Source organism: Cervus canadensis, chromosome 4, assembly GCF_019320065.1.
Source record: "Cervus canadensis isolate Bull #8, Minnesota chromosome 4, ASM1932006v1, whole genome shotgun sequence".
NCBI lineage: Eukaryota > Metazoa > Chordata > Mammalia > Artiodactyla > Cervidae > Cervus > Cervus canadensis.
The window spans coordinates 8,084,445-8,110,244 of record NC_057389.1 but is presented as its reverse complement, the minus strand read 5'-3'; the positions used below and the strand labels follow the sequence as shown (position 1 = coordinate 8,110,244).

The 25,800-nt window shown below is 38.6% G+C and overlaps 1 long non-coding RNA gene across 1 annotated transcript; it reads left to right on the top strand.

Annotated features, from left to right (window-relative positions):
* The first annotated feature begins 11,351 nt into the window (after positions 1 to 11,351).
* On the top strand, positions 11,352 to 20,737 carry LOC122439485. The gene is made up of 3 exons (XR_006268876.1): positions 11,352 to 11,362; positions 13,673 to 13,680; positions 20,611 to 20,737. It is a non-coding gene; the product is annotated as an uncharacterized LOC122439485 (long non-coding RNA).
* Positions 20,738 to 25,800: the final 5,063 nt, after the last annotated feature.

Sequence of the window (25,800 nt, the reverse complement as noted above, 5' to 3'; positions counted from 1 at the left end):
CTTTATGAAGCCTCGTCAATATGCCTGGCACTCAAAAGACTGATCTTGGTGTGTTAAAAACCTAGAGCAACTTGATGGAGAATGATGCTAGGAAGTGTCATTTTTACCCTTAAATTAGGTTCCTTGATTCTTGCATTTCCTCACTTGGGATCCATTCTTTTTTGCAAAGTTCATGGACCGTCTCTAGGCAAGGTGTATAGTCTCTTGATTGTATGTTGGAAGACTGGGTCCATGTACGTTTCTCTGGGGTGAGTGTCTGTGTCTGATTATTGGATGCATAATTTTTTCCTTTCCAGCAAAAATATTAAGGATTACTGTCCTATTCCTTTTCCTCACACCTATTCCTTGAAGACATGGGGGTGCTAAAGTTCCAGGCTGCCAAATATGTCATTAATATGTGACCTACTGCCTTCATACATGCATTTGTCATGCTCTGTGAACCATCTTCTCTTTCACAGGTTTTCACGTTTCTTTAAAATATTCTGATGTATTTTCAGATCAACCTTTGACTTCTAGAAATGATAAAGAGGCTTTTTGTCTATGTGACTTTCTTTTTAACTATAAACAGCAAGCATATTCAAGGACTCTTTTAGGATAAAGACAAGGAGGAAGACGCTTGCTCTCACAGAAAGAATCAGATGAGGAGGCTTCCAGAATAAAGTGTCTAGGTTCTGTTTTTTGGTGTTTTTCCTTCTCTGAAGCACTAACCTGTCTGATGGAATTCTCATTGAAGTTTCTGTCTCTATCACACTCTTCTATCAAGCCTTTAGTTTCCCTTTCATTGATTTTTTTCCCCGCTCCTGTTTCTCTGTATAAAAGATGTCAGATCACATCTATAGCATAGTAAGTGGGGGTAACACTTTAATATTTTCATACAGGATCAAACTCTATAGGAGGCAGAAAATAAATTTGCCTATGGGTGATGTTTGTGTTTCCAAAATATATCCCTCCCTCCAATATATTTCAGTCTGGTTTCCATCCTCAACATTTACCCAAATCACTTCAGTTAATTTAATCAATTATTGTGTATCTGTCTCTCTACCTGCCTCTCTCTCTTTTATCTATCTAATCTATTTTTCTGTCATCTATCTCTATCAACTCATAAAGCATTTTGTGACAGTGTTCTAAGTGCTTTACAAGAATTACCTAATACTTCTTAAGAATTACCTTATTTTATCCTAAAAAACCATGATTCTCAAAATCAATTTATGCTCTTAAAATTATCAAGGATATCAAAAAGCATTTGTTTATATAGGCTTATTATGTTGACATTTTCATATTCTAAAATAAAACTGCAACTACTTGAAATATTTATTTAATAGTTTGATAACAATAATGATAAAGCCATTGTAAGAAATGTAACAATTTTTTTATGAAGATAAAAATATTTTCCAACACAAAAGCAATGTAATGAAAAAAGTGGCTCTCTTTGATATTTTTCAATATTTTTTTAAATAACTGATTTGACAAAAGACAGCTAGACACTCATATCTTTTTTGCATTCAATCTGTTGTGATATGATATTTTGCTGGAAACATATAAAGAAATTCCAGCCTCATTTAGATATCTAGTTAGGAATAGAGAACTGTTTGTTATTTTAATATTGAATTCAAAATCATGTCAATACATTTTTCATAGTCTTTTGCATTTGAACACTAGAGTGTTTTAAACATCAAATGGATATTTTTGCCTATGTGGAATTTTGGAACATTATACATTAGACATTTGGTTCACTGAGATACACAGGTGTTGGCAGTATTTACACATTTCATTATATAATATGGAAGATCAAAATATATTAAAATGAATATTTTTACTGATTCTTCCATAACATTCTTTTAGGAAATTGACCTTTTTTTATTTTTATTTTTTTCTCTTTTCTTCTTTTACCTGAAAATGGACTATGGAGAAGAGTACAATGGCAATAATATATTTTAGTGCTGCTTTTCTTGGCTTTGCAGGTCCAATCATTCAAAAAGGCAAATGATGCCTGAACATTATTATGAAAGTAATTTTGATGTCACAAATCTCCTGAAAGGGTCTCTGGAATCTCCTGTGTCCACAGAGCACGCTTTGACAAAATAACTGTTCAGAACAACTCTGTATCGCAAATGAGAAAACTGAGGCAAGGAGAGTTTAGGTGGGTTTCTCTAGGGTACAGAGCTAGCTAATGAATGAGGTGGGATTCTCATTGGGGTGCCCTGCTGAAATCCTCGCTCTTAAACTCCATGCTAATAAAGCAAGCATTTTTCCGGCTGTCACTTTATTTTACAGCGTCCTTCGTCCTCACTGCTGCTTCCTCTCTCAGCTCATTCTTCCCTCTGCTTTCATGGTGTCAGCCTCTCCTGGTTTTCCTGCACCGCTCAGGCGGTTCTTTCTCTGCCTTCTTGGCAGTGACTTCTCCTGTAACTGTACGTCCTCAAGCTGAAGTGCCCGCAGGTTTCCTCTTTCCTCTGGTCTCCTCCTTAGTTTAAACTCCCTCTAGGCAGATCCATGTGCCTGCCTTCCTTACCATTGATATGCAAATGACTCAAAGCTTTATATCGCCAGCTCTCATTTCTCATCAGTAAAACACTTTTATTTTTAACTCATTTTGCATGATTTCTTCCTTCAAACATATTCTTAACGCTATAGGGTCATAAGTAGAACTAGGCAGCCTTTACCCACTCATGACCTCAGCCTAAAGCTGCTTATTTTCTGTATCCTATGTAATAAAGTTCTCACCATCCATCCAGCTGTCAGATAGAGCCTAAGAGTTACGGTTACTTTTTTGCTCTCTCATGCCATCACCTCTTTAATACTCCCACCCTCGAGTTTGTCCCTATATCTTGTATGGTGACTGCGGTGTTCCCTCTCTTAGCCATTTTCAACAGGAGGGGCAAAGTATCATACACGTTCGGATCTGTTTCCTTTCTGCTTAAAAATTCAGGGTCTCTTCACTGCCTTTCTGATAAAGCCTAATACTTTAGGGTAGCCTATGAATGGAATGACTATAGGCCCCCAGTCACTCAGTAACTGGTAACTCATCTACGCCTAATGTTATTAGTAGAAACCCATTTCACTCTGAGAAGTGTCTTGGTTTGTATAAGGAGTGTATATCACTACCATGCCTATCGCTGTTCTGCAAACTTGGATCTCTGATCTCATCATGTACGAAGCTCTTCCTCACTCTAAACTTCAACCAAGGGCTTTTTAAGTTCTTGAACTATAAGCATTTTAATCCACTTACCTCCTAGTATTTCTTCAGATTTCATTTCAGTCTTCACATTTTGGGGTAGGCTTCCAGGTTTTACCTGATTCAGTCCCACGGCACCATCAGCATTCCCTTTATAACTCCTGTTTCATTTGCAGTGAATAGTTTTGGGCTGAATTTCCATATCCTGTTTTAGACTATAAACTGTGGAGTCATTGAGTGTGCCCTCTAAGCACACTGTTGTGTCCTCAATATCTTTCAATATTTGAACAAAATGGGCATTCAGTAAAATTATTTTGAAGAAACAATCAATGCCTGAGATAGTAATTCATAGATTTTTTACTAACATCCGTGAAAAAAAGTCAATATTTCGCTATTTTTGAACACTCTTTAAAATGCAAATATGAATAGCTTTAAGCATTGTTATGCTCTCCTTTTTCTGAGCTCGTTCATCAGAGATCTTTTCATCTTTTATAGGAAGAGCTGAGGAGATGAAACGAGTGGGGTTACGGAAAAGAAAAGAATGGTGGAGTGGCAGGAGTTAAGAGTGTGCATACGAGTGTGTGTGTGAGTGTGTGTGTGTTTGTATGTGCGTGTAGAGTTTGTTGGTGGGATGAAGCTATTGGGAGGTGTTTATTTTTCTCTGTTTGACTGCTGCTTGGCAAGCCTGTGGGGCAAAACCTCACAACAAAGTTATGAACCCTGCCATGCAGGGTCACCCAAGATGGACGGGTCGTGGTGGCGAGTTCTGACAAAGCGTGGTCCACTGGAGAAGGGAATGGCAAGCCACTGCAGTATCCTTGTGTTGAGAACCCCATGAACAGTATGAAAAGACAAAAAGATATGATACCGGAAAATAAACCCCCTCAGGTTGATAGGTGTACAATATGCTACTGGGGAAGAGTAGATAAATAATTCCAGAAAGAATGAAGAGGCTGGGCCAAAGTGGAAACAGTGCTCAGTTATGGATGTGCCTGGTGGTGAAAGTAAAGTCCAATTCAACACAGAACAATATGGCATAGGAACCTGGAATGTTAGGTCCATGAACCAAGGTAAATTGGTCCAGCAGGAGATGGCAAGAAGCATTTTAGAAATCAATGAACTAATATGGATGGGAATGGGAGAATTTAATTCAGATGACCATTCTTGTGGGCAAGAACCCCTTAGAAGAAATGGAATAGCCAGAGTCCAAAATGCAGTACTTGGGGGCAATCTCAAAAAATGACAGAATGATCTCAGTTCCAAGGTGAGCCATTTAACATCACAGTAATCGAAGTCTGTGCCCCAGCCTCTAACACTGAAGAAGCTGAACGGTTTCAGAAGACCTACAAGACCTTCTAGAACTAACCAAAAAAGATGCTCTTTTCATCGTAGGGAACTGGAATGCACAAGTAGGAAATCAAGAGATACCTGGAGTAATAGCCAAGTTTGGCCTTGTACATGAAGCAGGGCAAAGGCTAACAGAGTTTGCCAAGAGAATGCACTGGTCATAGCAAACACTGTCAACAACACAGGAGATGACTCTACAGAGGGGCATCACCAGATGGTCAGTACCAAAATCAGATTCATTATATGCTTTGCAACCGAGGATGGAGAAGCTCTATACAGTCAGCAAAACCAAGACCTGGAGCTGACTATAGCTCAGATCATCAGCTCCTTATTGCAAAATTCAGGCTTAACTAGAAGAAAGTTGGGAAAACCACTAAACCATTCAAGTATGACCCAAATCAAATACCTTACAATTATACAGTGAAAGTGACAAATAGATTCAAAGGATTAGATCTGGTAGACAGGATGCTTGAAGAACTACAGATGGAGGTTTGTAACATCACACAGGAGGTCGTGACCAAAACCATCCCAAAGAAAAATGCAAGAAGGCAAAATGATTGTCTGTGGAGGCCTTGCAAATAGCTGAGGAAAGATGAAAACCAAAAGGCAAAGAAGAAATAGATGCAGATACCCATGCAATTTTATCATTTAACCATTCAGTTCAGTTCAGTCGCTCAGTCGTGTCCGACTCTGTGTGACCCCATGGACAGCAGCATGCCAGGCCTTCCTGTCCATCACCAACTCCTGGAGTTTACTCACACTCATGTCCTTTGAGTTGGTGATGCCATCCAACCACCTCATCCTCTGTCATCCCCTTCTCCTCCTGCCTTCAATCTTTCCAAGCATCAGGGTCTTTTCAAATGAGTCAGTTCTTTGTATCAGGTGGCCAAAGTATTGGAGTTTCAGCTTCAACATCAGTCCTTCCAATGAATATTCAGGACTGATTTCCTTTAGGATGGACTGGTTGGATCTCCTTGCAGTCCAAGGGACTCTCAAGAGTTTTCTCCAACACCACACTTCAAAAGCATCAGTTCTTTGGCACTCAGCTTTCTTCTTTATAGTCCAACTCTCACATCCATACATGACCACTGGAAAAACCATAGCCTTGACTAGATGGACCTTTGTTGGCAAAGTAATGTCTCTGCTTTTTAATATGCTATCTAGGTTGATCATAACTTTTCTTCCAAGGAGCAAGCATCTTTTAATTTCATGGCTGCAGTCACCATCTGCAGTGATTTTGGAGCCCAAGAAAATAAAGTCTGTCACTGTTTCCACTGTTTCCCCGTCTATTTCCCATGAAGTGATGGGACCATTAGAGTAAAATATCTTGATCCAAGCAAGCCAGTGGGCCTTCCTTTTTGTTTAGTTTAGTTTTGTTTTTTTAATTTTTCCTTGGTGAGAGGATTCATTCTTGGCTCACTGGACCCTCCGGCACCATGGCATTTATTGCAGTTCACTGAAGGAGAAGCAAGGGAAAATAGTGCAGCCGTGTGCCAGGAGGGAGTCAGAGAGGTTACTGTAGGTAGCTTTGTTTAATGAGCACATGGAGGACACAGCCTCTGCCCCCAAGTTATCAGAATTTTCCAGAAGCTGAATACTGGTATAATACCATGAGTCACAGGTAATTTGAAAATGACCTCTGTTATAAATGCCTTGAAGAAGTCTTCTTCAGACAGGGCCACTCTGGGATCCTGGTCAGTTTGGTAAATGTGCCCACATATTTTAGCCCAGTGTTTGCTAGTGGACTGAAACGTGTAAACTCTGATACTAATGGCAGGGACTTTATTTTTAGCTAAAATTATGAGAACACCTAGTGACCTCTGTTCTACTGCAGAGTAGGAATCGTTAACGTTACTTTGCTGACTTTCAAAGTGGCACATGACTCCTGTAACTAAAGGAGCCCAGGCTCCTCCTAAGCCACTCTGCTTCTACCTTGAAGGCAAATGGTGTAATAACTACATGTCAAAACATCTGAGAATATGTTAAAGGTCTATGCTACTGACTTTATTTAGCCCCAAGGTGTGGTATGTAATCTAGTCCCTCGAAAGGTACCAAACACAGTTGAAATACTTTTTTGTGTTGTGAATTTTCTGTGATTTAGTGATAGTTTTTGCTTATCAGGTTGTAGAAATCTTCTCAATGTCTAGTGTTCAGTCATCAAGATAATGACTAAGAGTATAAGACTTTTTTATGAAAGAAATAAAGAAGAAATAATAAAACTTGTTCTTAGGAGTCATCAAAGTTTTCTTTCCTCATAAGTTTCTATAACTTTGCATTTTGTGATTATTCCCTGTAACTTTTAGGTTGTAATTCAGTCATTGGTACCAATATATAGAGAAAGAAAATTTTATCTCTATAGTCTCCCTATCATATTAAATGTATAGCAATAATGATTATTTCTTTAAATCTAGAAAAATAGTCAAATAAACCAATGTTAATTAATGCAGATCTCACCATAAATTTAATATTAACATATTGGGCAATTTAAGTAAAATGTTAAGCTTTGCCTTACTTTGCCTTACTTGTTGGGCTTCCCTGTGACTCAGCTGGTAAAGAATCTGCCTGCCATGCAGGAGACTCCAGTTCAATCCCTGGGTTCAGAAGATCCCCTGGAGAAGGGATAAGGCTACCCACTCAGTATTCTGGCCTGGAAAATTCCATGGGGTCCTAGAGAGTCGGATACGACTGAGTGACTTTCACTTGCCTTACTTGTTATTTTTGCTTTATAAACAAAGTTTTCAGAAATAAATCTATCTTCTAGAATTAAGGACTAATAAATAAATAAGATAATGTACATGTAAAAACTAAAAAAATTCTGATCATTTTGAAACTTTTTGCTTAGATTTTATAAATGTTATGTTTTCCACTTAGACTATAAATTAATTGCCACCTCTGAACATTTTTTGAAGTAGATAATTCATTTTGAAGTTTGAATTGTATTCTATACATTGGTCCATGTATTCTAGAATAAGTGTTCTATTAACATCTTTGATAAACACTTATTAAGCACTATTAATGTTGAAAATCATAATTAAAACTATACATCTTTACCAGTCAATATCATTAAATAAATATTTTGACTTTTCTTTATTATAGAATGTGACATGCTAAATTATCATTATTTCTTTAGGTCTCTCCTCATATCAAGTATAGAAACATCTATTGGAGTAATATTGTGATTTATTTAAATTTGTGTCTACCAAACAGGAACAATTTCTGGTCCATGGCCAGAACCCAGTAACAGCTTGTTAGATGGGTACAATATCTATAAAATGCACGTAATCATAAGGGGGCAAACTTACCAAAGAGGAAACTGACCACTGAAGACCCAGATTCAGACAGGTAACCCCAAAACAAATGTGTCAGCAAAGAGGGTTGCTGACATGCTGCGGAATCAGTAGGATTGATTCACTGCTTCTTGCTTTGTGGTGTGTGTGTGTGTGTGTGTGTTTGTGTGTGTGTGTGTGTTTGTGTGTGTGTGTGTGTGAGTGACAGAGAGATTTTGCAGGAGAAAAGGGGACTGTCATCCCTATAGGGCAGGGAAAATGGAGTCTGAACAAGCCATATGATTTGCGAAATTCAAGATAGACTTAATTTGAGAAACATCATCCTAAAGGTTCATCAATTGATTCAGCAAATATATATTGAGTGCTTGCTATACGCACTATTTTATATTGTGAGAAAACAGCAGTGGACAAAACAGAGCCCTACTCAGAGTCCACATTTTAGTTAATAAAAAATAAAAATATTTGGAGGATAAAGAGGGTTCTTTGTTAGAGAGACAGTAGAAAGTTGTTCTTCTTGTAAATCCAATGTTTTAAATCATGTCTGAAAAAGAGATGGCCGAGGGAGAGTTCCAGGGTTTCCACCCAGTTCTTTCAATACTTCATAGATCTATCTGGAAAGAAATCATTCCCCTTGGTTTACTTTACCCCCACACGCTACAACTGAAGCCAGTTTCCTCAGAGTCTGTGTCCATAACGGGAATGAAGGTAAAGAAAGGATAAGCATGAGGATGAAATAAAGGTCAGGAGAGGCGTTTTTAACAGGAGAGAAAGTGTGAAAGTGAAAGCATTAGTCACTCAGCTGTGTTCGACTATTTGTGACCCTGTGGACTGTAGTCCGCCAGGCTCCTCTGTCCATGGGATTCTCCAGGCAAGAATACTGGAGTGGGTTGCCATTCCCTTCTTCAAGGGATCTTCCCGACCCAGGGACTCCCACACTGCAGACAGATTCTTTACCGTCTGAAAAATGAGAAAAATGAACAAGAAACTGTATTTAGATTTATTTTGAGAGCAAGGGGAAATGAGAAAAGATGTTTATGAAAACATCATCCCTACTTGGCTAAGATCCCAGATGATTATATTTAGACCTAGATATTAATTTCACAATCTCTCATATTTATTTTACTCAATGTGGTAAACAGATATCCTTTAATCTATTTTTATTGTTTGCTTCTCATTAAACTTAAATATATCATAATTTTATCATTTAAGGGTAGATTTCATTGACTACCTTATTTTTCTTCTGATATGCAAGTCCCCAAATAGACCATAGTCATCTGTTTTGCAGGTAATTTTTGTATTTCTTACTCTGTGCTATTTTGTGCTTCTTAGAAATAATCTTTCTGTTTTAGACATTAGAAGTAGCACGTTTGTATAGTAAAGGAGTCTCAAGATTTCACTGGCAGCTTTCTTGAAGTTCTCTCTTTATGAAACTCTGTTTTGACATGTAATTGAAGAAAAGACACTTGCCCGTATCAAAACTTGGGCACGAATGGAGAATGCAGGAGGGGTTCGTCTTCCCCAGGTGATGTGACCAATATACAATGCCTCTCTCAGTAATGTAGCTTTGGTGATTGATCACTCTGGTTTCCATGTCATTCAACATCATTCAAAAAATATTTTCTTGTGCCACTTATAATTTTATTTATTTGATTTTCTGTTTTTTTTTCTTTTGTTTTAAATGCATTTTAATGAATTGCCACCTGCTCAAAATGTCCTTCTAAAACAAGGTAAACATTCACTAAGACCTTTTTTGTTTCTCGTGATACTTCCGGTTCACCTATTGGTTTCCATGTACAATGGGTTCAATTAAAATTTCCTGCTTCTGCCTACACACCCAGTCTTCTCTCTGCATAGTCTAGTTTTGTGAGGACAAAAACTTTTTCTGTAGGTAAAATCATCAATTCACTGAAAGCATGTAATTTAATAGTCTCCAGTCTGTGCAAATTTAGGGACTCAGGTATTCTTAACCTCAGGTACACTTGATTAAACCTAAGGATTTAATAGTTAATACAAGTGACACATTTGCACAGTCATCCCTAATGTTTATAGAGGTGTACGTTTTGCATAACATTTGCATTGCTCTTCTTGTCAATCAGCTTTAGCTATTCTTAGTCTGATGAGGCTAGACAGGTGGCTGGGGTATGTGCACAGTCATGAGGTTATAGGAAAAGCATTTAAGCATATTTGGTCACATGGATGTGTAGAAAGATAAGGAGGAATGCAGAGAGAGAGAGGCAAGTGTGGTTTCCTTCGTGACTCTAAACTTATTGAATGTCATTCTTTCACTTTAAAACTACTCAGGGCTGTGAGTCCAATTCTTCATTTTCTCCATAGACTTGCACGTTTTAACGTGAGTATGTGAGTACTAACTGTGGTTCTACTTTGCCCTTTTAAAAAAGCTACCTTCCTATGTGGTTGCTCTCTTCCTTTTCCAATGATAGTGCCCTAGGAAATAGTTTAAACCGTAACCTCTAAAACCACTTACGCAGATCTCACCTATAAAATGGAGTGTGTATCCTCACCACAGTACATTCACATTGGCATTGGAAAAGTAAAACCTTAATTTTTAGAGTTATGAAGTTGAAAGGCTACCACCACAAAAATGTGCATGATGACATTTACACAGCCTCAATGACACGGCACTTCAGAATGGGAGCTCCAAGTCTCCTGACTGTGGCCCACCTGCAAGTCATTACAGACCATCATATGTTTCTCAAGTCCTGACCATATTATTTATAGAGCTTGACCAACCTGTCAGAGAATAATAACAGCATTTTATACTTCTGGTGTGCCCTACATCTCCATGTTCCTTACTAACATGAATAAATTCCTATATCACTTCTGTGCGGTTTTGGATAAATATTATGACATCAAGTTTTACAGATGGGGAAGTTAGAAAATGAAGCACAGATGTTACATAATTTTCTCCAATCCCGAGTCAATATGTAGCACTTTTCTACAGGCCATATAAATAATACCAAGGATCAAAACTGATGTGCAGGGAAGTAGAGATGGGTGGAGGGAAGTGGGGCTCATTTAAGCCAACTGAATGTGGAAAAGCCACAGTGGGAGTAGTTAAGCTAAGAAGGTGATTAAAAAAAAAAAAAGAGGTACTAAGTCACTATAATTTATTTATAGCTTCTATCCTAGTGACTTCCCAAATGAATTTACAGTTAGAGAATTAGGATTCTCTTCTCCTCTAAGGTATTTCTGCAAGAAAAAGAATGAGAACAGACACTAGGAAGAAAATTGCTTTAGATTCCTAATGAGGGATTATTGTTCAGTTGATCTGATTGATAATGAATTTGCAGATGGACTAAGGAAATTATTGATGGAGAACTCATTTTGTGATATCTTTAGCACTAGAACTCTCGTCTTTGTTCTTTTTGTCCCCTTAATCTTTATCCACATCTGCTTATGGTTACATACTTCCTCTCTTTGCACAAAATATATATTGTATGTGTAATATGGAGAAGGCTATGGCACCCCACTCCAGTACTCTTGCCTGGAAAATCCCATGGACGGAGGAGCCTGGTGGGCTGCAGTCCATGGGGTCACTAAGAGTCGGACACGACTGAGCGACTTCACTTTCATGCATTGGAGAAGGAAATGGCAACCCACTCCAGTGTTCTTGCCTGGAGAATCCCAGGGACAGGGGAGCCTGGTGGGCTGCCGTCCATGGGGTCATACAGAGTCGGACACGACTGAAGCGACTTAGCAGCAGCAGCAGCATATGTAATATACATACTTATAATATATATTGAATACAAATTGGATGTATTCTTCTATATATAGACACTGCTTTTTCTGTTTGGTTGGTTTTGTTTTTTAGACACCACTTTTACATTCTTAATAGTTTGATTTTCTCAGGATCTCAGATTAAATCAAAGTTTCTTGCACATGCAGATTCCACATGATTTTTACTCAAAAATCATTTGAGTAGTTATGTCTTTAATATCTGTCTCCCACTGTACACTCCTTAAGAATAGCAACCATCTGTCAGTTTTCCAGCCCTTCTTCTACCTTTGGCACATACCAGAGGGTCTGACGTATAGTAGGTGCCCATTAAAAATTTCATGAAAGAGTGATTGGGTAAGTGAAAGAAGGAAGCAATGAAATGTTGCATTTGAATCGATCTTGATCAGAACCTAAGGAAACCCCCAAGACTGGAGCCATGACTGGTTTGTGAAGTTCCCTGCAATTTCAAAAGCTTACTAAGGCTCCCAGAAGGATAGAGAGTAACGTGCCAGTGGACCGAATAAGACACTTGTGGAAAGTAGCTTTAGGATAAGAGTTAAAGGGCTTAGCTTTTTTACCTGTGGAGAACCTAGGCTTCGAGTGAATAGTCTAAGCAATTTGAGGGAACCGCTTGAGAGCAAGCTCTAAAATTAAGTTAAAGAAGTTTGTCATCATTGTAAAAAACAAATTAGATGGGCATTTCAGTTACCCAGTTTTCTAGTTTGCAAAGGATTAAGTGGGAATAGTTATTGCACACCAAAGCATATAGGTGCACTGAACTGTGAAGACGGCATTTGGTTCTATTCAAACGCTACACAGGGATTCTTGATTACGCTACAGTATCATGGATACTTTTTCAGTTACTTAGATTTACGCAGTGGAGACACATTGGCAGTCAGGATCCCTGTCCTCGTAGAGGCCACATACAATCACGTGGAACCACACATTACACACATAAATATGTATATATGGTCATTTATATCATGGTAAGTGTTACAAAGAAAATAGCATAGTGTATTAGGGATTAGAGACTGACTAGGGTAAAGGTGGAGGTGGACGGCTTTTTTCAATCCAGTTGCCTGAAACAGTTTCTATAAAGACATCAAAGATGAATGTAAAAGGATAAAAAAGGAATTATGTATGTTAAGAACTGAAGGAGGAACACCCTAGGATGGAGGGTAGGGTAGTGACTCTCAGCCATAAATGCAAAGGCCCTGAGGTGGGTAAGAGACTGGCAGAGTATATGTGAGGAAGGGAATCGGGGGTCAGCGTCATTGTGAACGTAGTTGGGAGAAGGAACTGCTACAAAAGGAGTCTGGAGATGCAGGCAGCAGGCTTTGCTACTCAAAGCATGGCTCCTGGAAGAACAGTGAATTTTCATGGTTTAGTTTACTTTTATAAAGATTGACTCTGGGTCTTAATGGAAAAATTGAATTTGTATAAAGACCATAACAGAGGGTGAGTTTCTGGCAGAAGTCTGGGTGACATCGTGGTGACTAGGAGTTAGAGGTGGAGTTAGAGGTGAGGATACAAAGAAGTGAGTATCAGTGGGACTGGGGAAGTACTGGTGGGCTGATTGGCTAAGAAAAATGTTTAAAGAAAGAAATGTCCCTTAGACACTTGGCCTGAGCAATGGATAGATGGTAGTATCACCTACTAAGATGGGAAAAGACTAGAAGAGAAACCAATTTGGATGTTATAACCACAGGTTTGAAATTGGACAGGCAAAAATATCAAATTGGTCTTTTTAAGTCAGGATTTCCTAATAGATAACTGTACTGGAGATATATCCTATTTAAAGCCAGTGGACTATGTGAAAATCTCTAGGGGTGAAAAGACAGGAATATACCAGACTTAGGCCCTGGAACACCCTAGCATTTAAAGATTCTGTAAGTCACAGTTACTCAAACTATGTTCCATAGACCTATGGCATCAGCATCGTTTAGAATCTTACTAGAATTGTGCAATTGCCAGATTTACTGATTTATCATCTGAATATCTACAGGAAGTCCTATTGCACAAGATTATATTATAGTAAACAAAGAAGACAGAAATGTTACAATGATTGAAATAGAAGACATGTAGCATGTGGTATCAGAAATATCAGAAGAGGGAAGTGCTTTAGGCAGGAAGGTGTGGTCAAACCTACGGAATGCCCTGGTAGGTCAGATAACGTAAGGACAGACAATTGTTCTTTGAATTTTATCACGTTATTTTTGGCAAAATCTGTTCTACCTTTATCCACATTATTATTAATAATCTTCATCAGCATAAAACATAGTTTGCTGGTTCCCATTAAGTCATTTTAAAAATCTCACACCTATGTCTCATACTAACTCAATGTTTTCCTTCTTTTTTATAGGAAAGCTTATCAAAATAACTGATACAATTAATATGATTTGTGTCTTCATTTCTTATTTCCTATTCAATCGTTTCCAATACGGTTTCTGTCTTTATTGTACCAATTATGGAGAGTAGAGTTACTTAACAGTTGGACTGGTACAGTTAAATGCTTTTATCTAGGAATTCCTGGGTATTTTAGTTAAATATAAAAAATATTTTATTTTAAAATACTTAAATAGGTACTGCGAGATAGGCCAGTTTTATGTTCATTATGGGAATAGCTTCCATTTCCACAGACCAGTCATATTTGGTATTAAATGGAGCGTCTACGTACAGAAGCACATAAAAATGAGTTGGGACAATCACCTCCATGGTGAAGTGGATAAAATTAATACTGCACCAAGGGATCTGTCAAGATAAATAAAAAGAGGAAGGTGAAGATGTTGACAGCTGTATCTGTCTGGGCCATGTGTTGATGGGGAATTTAGCAGAAGAAAAAAGCTACAGTGTGTAAAAAATAGTCTTCATCATTAGGTGAAAAGCTGCCCGCCCCCCCCAAAAAAAGGAAAGAAAAAATTCAGAGAGCCATATAATTCTGCCATTCTGTCTCCAGCTGGACAAGTGCCACATGTCTGAAAGATGCCACTAAATGCTGGTTGAGAATTCTAGTGAAAGGGTGTAATCTTTAAGTAACTCAAAGCGCAATGGAACAGAAAAGGCTCAGCGCTACTGACCTATTAAACAAGGGCTGAGTTACCATCAGAATGTGGCAGTTCCGGTTACAGGATAGGTGATGAATAATTCAACTGAGAGTAAGTCTTTTCTTCAAGTTACAGAGCTAGGCACTGTTCTGGTTACCTTGATTTTTAAATCTGTGGTATCAAGTTTAACGGCAAGGAAAGAAAGTGAAAGTGAAGTTGCTCAGTCCTGTCCCACTCTTTGCAACCCCATGGGCTATAGCTTACCAGGCTCCTCCATCCATGAGATTTTCCAGGCAAGAGTACTGGAATGGGTAGCCATTTCCTTCTCCAGGGGATCTTCCCGACCCAGGGATCGAACCCGGGTCTCCCACCTTGTAGGCAGATGCTTTAGCATCTGAGCCACTGGGGAAGCCCACGGCAAGGAAAAGGTCTGTTTATCAAAACACTGCTAGAGACAGCAGCAAAGGCAGTTTCCCAAAGGCAAGTGCAGGTCAAGTATTGTGTGTGTTAGGCAGTGAGCTGCTTAGGGAAATAATCATGAGGAATCATAAGGAATAATCATAATGAGTTGTGGGGCTGAGAAGACATTTCCATGAATCAGAAATATGCAATTTCGTGCACCTCCAAAACCAGTCATAAGACGTGCTATGTAGGCACACGCAAAATAGAAGTTGAGTGCATACCTGAATGAGGTAAAAGTTAGGAAAGTTTAAGAAGGGCTTCAAAATATGGAAATTGAAAGGAGGAATGTGGATAGGGCACCAGCGTAGCCATTCATAGCGGTTACTGTGGAGAAGAGCAGATGACCCGTTTTAACAGGGACACACAGTGTGCACACGCGGGGATGTCGAGTGTGTGGTTGTGAACCTTGTGATGGCCTGGCAAGTCTTCCAGAGGAGCCGTGTGCCCTGGTGTGGACGCCGTGCTCATCTGAAGGCAGGGGCGTCTTTCTTCTTGCAAAGGCAGTCATGCCCTCTGCCTACACTTGTACCTTCAGGCTTTTATCTTCCCAGAGATGGTATCTTTTTCTAATTTTCCTGAGTGTGCCCTATAGGCTAGGATGCCTTTATATAAGAAGATAGTGTGGGATTGGTCTGGAAAGAGAAGTTAGGGCTGTGAATCCTGAATGTTTCTAGAAGGGATGTTCTTAACTCAGGAGGCAGCCTGCAACTAATCAAAAGTGTTTTTCAGCAGAGATGGGGCCATGTTTGGAGCTTTAAATCAGACCTTAGAGTGAGTAGGATGGGAAAAGATGGGAGTGGTAAGACCAGTTAGAGGAGTAGATCCCAGAGCTTTGCTTAATATAAGAAGACAATGTATTTCATGAATTAGACAACATAGATTACGGTATGTGACACATGAAAGTGAAAGTTGCTCCGTCATGTCCAACTCTTTGCAACCCAGGGACTAGACAGTCCATGTAATTCTCCAGGCCAGAATACTGGAGTGGGTAGCCTTTCCCTTCTCCAGGGGATCTTCCCAACCTAGGGATTGAACCCAGCTCTCCCACGTTGCAGGTGGATTATTTACCAGATGGGCCACAAGGGAAGCCCAAGAATACTGGAGTGGGTATCCTGTCCCTTCTCCAGTGGCTCTTTCCCACCCAGGAATCAACCTGGGGTCTCCTGCATTGCAGGTGTGTTCTTTACCAGCTGAGCTGTTGGGGAAGCCCGTGTGATGTATGAGTTTGGTGAAATAAGAAAATACATCTGCATTAGTAAACAGGAAATCAATGTCTATGACTAATAGAAAAAATCAATACAGTAATATATATCTTCTCTTCATGTTTTTGGAATTTAATTATTTTTAAGTTAAATTTGTTTCCATATTGATGGCAAGACAAGAGTGTCTTTTATCACACACAGTTCCTGATTTTCGCTGTTATTTTACTCTTTCAGTTTTACATGAGAAAATCAACTCCATCAAAATTGTATGATGGGAATTCTCATAAGACTTAGATCTAAATAAATAGACATAACCTTTAAATCTTATGTATAAACATTAGAAAAATTTATGAATATGTTGCTCCTGATTCATAGACTGGAGTGCCTTTAGTCTTTAGCCTACCACGTTGTCAATGGAAGCATACAATTAAAGGAGACATGCATTGAGACAAGTAGGTCACTACATGTTATGTGGTTAGTCCAGGTGAGGGGGGGATTGTTAGATGGTTTCCGTTTGTCCCTCCCAGTTTGCTGTCCACGCCTTCTCACTCTGCTCTCAAAGCAAGTGTCCCATCCAAGTGGACCACAACGGTAGGCCTTTTGTATTCCAGTAGGGTGCAGACTATGGGAAGGCTGAATCTTCTCCTGACTTTCTCGTTGCAGACTTACCTGGGGTTTTCTACATCCCTCACAAGTTCTCTGTTCTTCCAATAGCAACCTTCTCTGCTGACCTTCATCTTATGGACTCTGGTAACCATTTCCCTCGCTTGTTCCTTTGGGCTTTCTAGGACTTCTAACAACCTGCTTTTACTAGCCTCTCGTTATCTCACTGTTACTTGTGGTGTTCTGAAATTGTGTAAATAATCCCTGTATTAAACTCTCTTCAAAGTATCCTCATGTGAAAATGGCATCTGTTTCCTTTTGGGGACACTAACTTAGGAGACAACTATAAAGCGGGAGGTTGTAATAGTGTGTGCCGTATGGAGTGGAGGGTACACCCAGATATTGCCTGGAGGACAATATTCAAATATTAATGTTGGGAGCACAAAGTTAGATGAAGGAACGGTTCCTTGGAGAACACAGTTTGGAGATTAGAGAAAATAAGCTGACCTAAAGTTCTAGGAAGCTATCAGAAAATAAAAATTTAAATATCAGGGCAAAACATAAAGTAAAAGAGACGTGGCATTAAAAAACAGGATAGTATGGCTATTACTTTATTCCCCATTTACCCGAATAACTGCAGGAACGGGAACAGCATTTTGTATTCATACACAATTGAACTGCTGATTGGAAACACATAGCTAAACTAAGAGAGTGGAGGTTTTGAAGATAAAAAAAAATTTATGTTGGCAGATCAGAACAATGATTTTCTCTGTCCTTTAAATTTAATGAGTTTTAGAGGAAAGATTGAAGGCAGGAGGAGAAGGGGATGACAGAGGCTGAGATGGTTGGATGGCATCTCCGACTCAATAGACATGAGTTTGAGTAAGCTCTGGTAGTTGGTGACGGACAGGGAGGCCTGGTGTGCTACAGTCCATGGGGTCACAAAGAGTTGGACACGACTGAGATGTATATATGCTGAAAGCGAAGTGAAAGTGTTAGTCACTCAGTCATGTCCGACTCTTTGCAATCCCATGGACTGTAGCCCGCTAGGCGCCTTTGTTCATGGAATTCTCTATGCAGGAATACTGGAGTGGGTTGCCATTCCCTTCCCCAGGGGATCTTCCTAACCCAGGGATCAAACCCAGGTCTCCTGCATTGCAGGTGGATTTTTTATTGTCTGAGCCTCCAGGGAAGCACCCATATATATGCTGATTCCCCCAGATATCTTCCAGTTCTTATACCAAATCTGAATCTTCACTTTTTGTAATGATATGAAGATAAGATGTGTTGTCGTTCAGTTGCTAAGTCATGTCCGACTCTTTGCGACCCCATAGACTGCAGCAATCTAGGCTTCCCTGTCTTTCACCATCTCCTGGAGTTTGCTCAAACTCATGTCCACTGAGTCAGTGATTCCATCCAACCATCTCATCCTCGGTCACCCCCTTCTCCTCCTGCCCTCAGTCCTCCCCAGCATCAGATGCTGAGTCTTTCTCAGCATCCAGTGAGTTGGCTGTTTCCATCAAGTGACTAAAGTATTGGAGTTTCATTTTCAGCATCAGTCCTTCCAATGAACACCCAGGACTGATCTCCTTTAGGATGGACTGGTTGGATCTCCTTGCAGTCCAAGGGACTCTTAAGAGTCTTGAGTCAAAAGCATCAATTCTTTGGTGCTCAGCTTTCTTTATAGTCCAACTCTCACATCCATACATGACCACTGGAAAAAACCATAGCTTTGACTAGATGGACCTTTGTTGGCAAAGCAATGTCTCTGCTTTTTAATATGCTGTCTTTGTTTGTCATAGCTTTACTTCCAAGGAGCAAGTGTCTTAATTTCATGGCTACAGTCCACATCCACAGTGGTTTTGGAGCCCAAGAAAATAAATTTTGCCACTGTTTCCATTTTTTCGGCATCTCAGTGCCATGAAGTGATGAGAATGCATGCCGTGATCTTCGTTTTATGAATGTTGAGCTTTAAGCCAGCTTTTTCACTATCTACTTTCACCTTCATCAAGAGACTCTTTCGTTCCTTTTTGCTCTCTGTCATTAGGATGGTATCATTGGCATATATGAGGTTGTTGATATTTCTCCTGGCAATCTTGATTTCAGCTTGTGATTCATTGCACTTTGCATGATATGCTCTGCATATAGGGTAATTAAGCAGGGTGACAACACATAGCCTTGACGTACTCCTTTCCCAGTTTGGGACCAGTCTGTTTTTCCATGTCCAGCTTTAATTGTTGCTTCTTGACCAGCATATCAGAAGACAGGTAAGATGGTCTGGTATTCCCTTTTCTTTAAGAATTTTCCACAGTTTGTTGTGATTCATACAGTCAAAGGCTTTAGCATAGTCAATGAAACAGAAGTAGATGTTTTTCTGAAATTCCCTTGGTTTTTCTATGATCCAACAGATGTTGGCAATTTGAGCTCTGGTTCCTCTGCCTTTCCTAAATCCAGCTTGTATCCTGGAAGTTCTCAATTCACGTACTATTGAAGCCTAGCTTGAAGGATTTTGAGCATTATCTTGCTAGCATGTGAAGTGAGTACAGTAGTTTGAACATTATTTGGCATTGCCCTTTGGGTTTGGAATGAAAACAGATCTTTTCCCATTCTGTGGCCACTGCTGCATTTTTCAAATTTGCTGCCGTATTGAGTGCAGCACTTTAATAGTATCATCTTTTAGGATTTAAAGTAGTTTTGCTGGCATTCCATCACATCCACTAGCTTTGTTTGTAGTATTGCTTCCTAAGGCTCACTTAACTCCACACTCCAGGATATCTGGCTCTAGGTGAGTGACCACAACATTGTGGTTATGTGGATCATTAAGACCCTTTTTGTACAGTTCTTCTGTGTATTCTTGCCACCTCTTCTTAATCTCTTTTACTTCTCTTAGGTCCTTGTTGTGTCTGTCCTTTGTTGGTAAATCATAGCAAATGAGATTCAGGGGAATTATTCAGATGATATGGTATGAAGAATGATAACCTCCCAAGATGTCTACAGAATAATCCACAGAGTCTGTGAATATGCTCCTTTACTTGACAAAGGAACTTTTTAGCTGTGATGTACACTTAGAATCTTGAGATTAGGAGATTACCTTGATTATCTGTTGGGCTCAGTATATTCACCAGACTTTCTGAGAGTAGAGAATCTTTCCTGGCTATGGTCAGTAGAAGGGATGAGAAGAAAAAAAAAAAGAGAAAGAGAGAGACGTGAGGTTTCTGGCTTTGATGATGGAGAAGGAAGACCATCAGCCAAAGAATGTAGGTTGCAGACAAGGAAACAGATTCTTCCCTAAAGTCAATGGAAGAAAATACAGTCCCACTAAAAACTCAAGGATAAGACCCATGTTTGATTTATGGAATCATAGATAGCAAATGTGTGTTATGCTTAAAAGTTTATGAGAATTTGTCAAAATAGCAATAGAAAACTTTTACCATGATGGGTTTACAGGTCATAAAACTTGAAAATTTTGGATAAAGAAATAAAATACAATAGCTAATCCCAGTCATCTTGGAACTAAGTCGATAAGGGTAAATGCCTATGGAAGAAAGACCCTATACAGAGGTGTCTGTGTTGGGGGTGGGGCAACTTAAAAAAGAATAAGAAGTCAGTAGGTTAATGGTCAGTTCTGCCAATTAGCTAACTACATGAAAAGTCAATAATTTATGCATAGAAAGCTTGGTATTATTCCAAAACTCACGAATATCTACTCTTTTGACTTCTGTAGACTATGACAGTGACGGAGATAGAGAGAGACCCCTTGGAGGAGGGCATGGCAACCCACTCCAGGATTTTTGCCTGGAGAATCCCAGGGACAGAGGAGCCTGGTGGGCTACAGTGCATAGGGCTGTACGGAGTGGAACACCACTGAAGCGCCTTAGCTTGCAGGCACACGCGGAGACAAAAAGACCAAGGAACTTAGAGTTTACAGCTGAGTGAAAGCCCGTTTCTGCCGCCCGAAGTCGCCCCAAACATCCACGCTCCTGCTCACTTCTATGTGCTCTTCTGTTGAATAGCATACCTGTTTACCTTTCTTAACTGCCGTCTCTAGGGGCGAACATGCACATTTGGTATACGATTCCCAGGAATGAAACTTAGGCTTGCACTGGGAATGATTATGGAGATTTTGATCACACTCTCAATATTTACTTTGGTTTTGATCCTATCATTTTAATACTGATTTCTCAAAAATTATGAATTTACTTCTGCATTTAAGAAGAAATAAAACATTCTGACACCTTGTTTTGCCCGTTTCAGAAGGAATGACTACAAGAATCTTGATATGCTGTAGGGACTGATTTTCAGAAAGGGACCCATAGGTTCTTTATAGCCAACAATTCCGGGAGAGACTAGAGAGTTAGAAATGGGATTCCTCCCTCATTTAGAGAGAGAAACCAAGCAGGTTTCCAACACTTAAATGAAAGAAAGGATGCTGCTGCTGCTGCTAAGTTGCTTCAGCAGTATCCGACTCTGTGCGACCCCACAGATGACAGCCGACCAGTCTCCGCCGTCCCTGGGATTCTCCAGGCAAGAACACTGGAGTGGATTGCCATTTCCTTCTCCAATGCATGCATGCTTGCCAAGGCACCTCAGCCGTGTCCGACTCTGTGTGACCCCGTGGACAGCAGCCCACCAGGCTCCTCTGTCCATGTGACTCCAGGCAAGAATACTGGAGTGGGTTGCCTTTTCTTTCTCTGGAAAGAATGGATAAGATATATTAATAAAATAAATCCATGCATGCAGTTCATTTCAACAGGTCATAACTCAGTTTGAAAAGAAGTTATACCAGGAGAGAAAGAATTTTAAAACTTCTTTTAAAGGCATTCGGTACTTTTTAAAAAATTGATGCTTTAGATTTTATGATGAGGATACATTAAAAAAACAGAAGTCAGCTGGATAATTCAATGCCTGGAGATTTTTTCCCCCACATTGTCATGTTTCAATACAGTTCACAGCTGTATAAATAATGCCATTCATAAACAGAACTTGGGCAAATTCAATTCTATTTCTATTAATGTGGAATGTGCTAAAATTCTCCATTTTTGTTTGCTTAAAGGGCATGTAAGTCTTGGCACACAAAAGCTCTCTTGTGTTCACATAATTGTTAAAAAAAAAGTTAAAAAGCCACCTCAAAATCCTAAGGGCACCAAGCAGTCATCCTTCCAAAGAGGTCTATATTTTCAGACATTACGTGTATTACTGATTGTGGAACAAAATCCACTGCATAATTTCTGTGGGTGTCTAAAACTGACAAAACAGCTGGGAGATAAAAACTTACTGGTTGTTCTTTCCCCAGATTTTCTTTCATCTCCCTCTGAAGAATTTGTTTTCAGAGCATACACAACACAGTCCGAAAAGGGAAGCTTTTTTTCTGAATGAAACATTTACTGTCTTAAGCAAGTTCTAAAGTGGTCTAAATGAGCAGCTTTAGAATCTGATGATACCTACTCCGCGGAGGCCTGACGGTAAGTCATGTAATACATTGATGAGTTTATGGGTTTCTCGGTTAGTAATTCCAGATGGCGTGTCTGTGCTTCAGCTGTGCACTCTGTGTAAATCATCTCACTCACAATCAACAGATATCCAGAAGCACTTTAAATGGAAACATTTATTTTTACCAGTTATTTATAACTTTCAATAGCATCTCCTTCAAGAACATGGAGCCCCTTGTTTTTCGTAAAATTGAGCGCTTTCTCTGGACAGCAGGTTTTGGCCGGGTATGTGCTGCCTGAAACAAAGTTTTTCCTGAGGTTTTTGTGCATTCAATATATTTGTGGTTTAATCTGAAGAAATATGGCTTATTGAATCTTCTGCTTCCCTCAACACTACCTTCTTGCCAACTCTTATTTCGGACTGGAATGTACTTCAAAAGGAAAGCGTGTTTGCCACAGTTGAAAAATGATTGCTGTTAATGCCAGGGTCTTGGTATCAGCTCTTCAAACCACGCTCATTAATCTTAATTAGAAAACTAAAGCAAAGATTTTTACCATTTGCAATTAATATGGGGCCTAATTTGGATTCAGATTCCACACTGAACTCACTTGTCTGCCTGTGTTGGGGAGCGTGTTTCATACCTGCCAGCACCAATATTGTTCTAGTGACCGAGGAGAGAGCAGTGCCTTGACTGACATCAGAATAATCTGTGTCGACCGTAAGCATTAATCTTATTTAGAAAGTCAAGCTGAACTTTGTCAAAGAAGAAAGATCTAGGGGGGAAAAGAAAAGAGAGAGGAAAGAAATTGACTTCAAGGCTCCGCATAGTATCAAAGCACCAAGGTTTCATCTTTGACGGTTTTCCACGGGAGAGCTGGTGGATTTGGCCATCTGTAATGAAGGTCTTGTCCTTCACTCTTCCTTGTCTTATTCTTCCTTCTTCGGAGGAAACATGTGGCACTTGAGCTCTTCATGGGAAAACTGTTCTTATTAGATAGTATTTTAGAGAAAATATCTCTAAATTCTTAGAGACATGACCTCCAACTTGGTACATGTTTCAAGTCACTTTTAATTGAATTTATCTTAATTTACTAAACACAGAAATATCTGTGAGAAGCTATTAGCCTAGACTATTTATTATATATTTATTATATTAAAATCACCATTGAGCTCACATTGAATTCAATGTGAACCTCTAAACATGGATGGGCTATTCTTTTTTAAAGGTCTGTGAGTGAGGCTGTGAGTTTCATATCTTCTCAGGAGTGCAGTGGCTGGTTGGAAACAACTGTGGCACTTAAAATTTAAGTCAAAATTATCTGATATTCAGAATATTTTCAAAAATTTTACCAACTGCTGTAGTAAACAGATACTTGTATCCATGTACATAAGCATACATATGTATACACACACACACACACACACACACACACATATATATAGATACATGCTTATATGTGTATAAATTCAGTTTATCAAAGCCTGTGTGAATATACATATCACATGGTTTACACATTTTTTGAATATGAAAAAAAGAAGATTAAGACAGGGTATATAGTAGTAGTCAAATCAGGATGATATTCCTAGTATCTAATTTTTAGTAAATTGATTATTAACTTGCTTTTCAGTTTTAAAACACACAGACAAAGCTAAGGATCAGTATTTATTATGTTTTATCTAAGTTTTATTTGACTGGAAATATGGAGTCTGACTGCTAAACATTTTCCTAAAAAGGCTTTAAATTAGTTCTCATATTGTCTCTATTTAATTAAACTTTTTATGCCTTGATCACAGTGAATAAAGAATACAAAGCATTAACATGACTGAAACTGGGTGTGCATATATGGGTATTTATCATATGAATTTATGTATATTTTACCCATATCTGAATATAAAACATTAATGTGGTCAATAAATATTGATTGACAGAAGAATAAAATCAAATAAAGCTGAAACATGCCCTCTGACTCCAAAATATATCTCAAATGCATACCCTAACATAAACCTTTCCTCAAAATTCATCCTTCTTACTAGTTGCTTGGACCCAGAAGCTAACTCTAATCAAACAGCTGAATTTCAGCCACCATGAAACACCCTGGAAGTAGCATTAAGGGAGATTGGCGACTGTCGAGAATTTTTACGCTTTCAAAGTGTATTCGCTTTTGCCTGGTCAGTTTCATCATGGGAACGGTGTTTCTGTTTTATATAATCTGGTTTTCTGTGTGTATACAAGTGACTTTTCAATGTTAGAAATTCCCCATCAGAATGCTCTTAAATAGTGCTATTCTGGCTCTGAAAGATGGTGGATGAATTAACATGGGAATCTTTGTGTAGACAATATTCATTATTCTTAGTTAGAAAGTCATATTTTCTGATGGCCATGTAAGGGTTTTATTTTGTTTCTGAATTCTCAGTTGGCAACTAAATCAAAAACCCATTACCAATAACTGCCGGTACATAGCTCACATATTCGTATGCTTCATTTTCTTCAGCTATCCTATAAAGTGTAAGTGTGATAAAGCTGCTGAATAATCTTCTCTTGCAAAGGGCATTAGTAGACACCTGGTTTCTATTTTCTTATCACTATTTCTCACTAAACACAGCTTTGTCTTTATCTTCCAACCTCTAGTTATAACCTCCTTCATTATAATCTGGGGGAAATTGTCTAGTAAACATGGTGATTTGGGAAATGTCTTTAAAATCTGTAGTCTGGTAAAGAATTCCAGTAACAAGGAAATACTTTGTAATAAATTTGAAAATACTTTAACTGTGGAATATATTACCTTCTTCTTTCAGAGTTTTTTTAAACTTATTATTTGTAAGGTTTTAAAATAGTGAAAGGACCATATCGGAGGTAATTTTGACAATCCCAGAGGTGGTCCCTGTTCTGCATATAGTACCATCTGTAGAAAGATACCAATGGCAAATTGCCTATTAGGGCAAGTTATACAATTTTGTTATTTCTTGGGGTCCCTTTCTAATCAATACTATCCTTTCTTTAATTATAATAAGGAAGAGATCCAATGGATTAAAATGTCAATAAAGTTGAAATAGTATTACATTTTGAAAATGTGACCTAACTAATCCAGTATTTCTTGAAGGACACATTATTAAATTGGTTCATCATCTTAATTGCTTTTTTAATTTAAGTTCTTTAAATATATAGTGACTCTGGACCAAGATGTAAATGGCAGGGTTTCATATTGAACTAAGAATAGTGACATTCATTTTGACATCTGTCCATCAGCTTATTTATTCTGCCTAATGTAGTATTAAGATATGTGTGTTTCAGAATTTTAGGTAAGAAACCCAGGTATTCTAGAAAAACATACATTTTAAATTAAATTAATTAAATTTATTTTTGAGTTAAAGGTAAAAAGCTTATAACACTCGTAAACAAAAATTTTTATATTTTATTATGTCCTTTTGAAAAATATATCATTAATTTAGGGAAATACTTTCTTATAAAGTATAAATATTGATACTGAACTCTGGAAAAAATAAAAAACAGC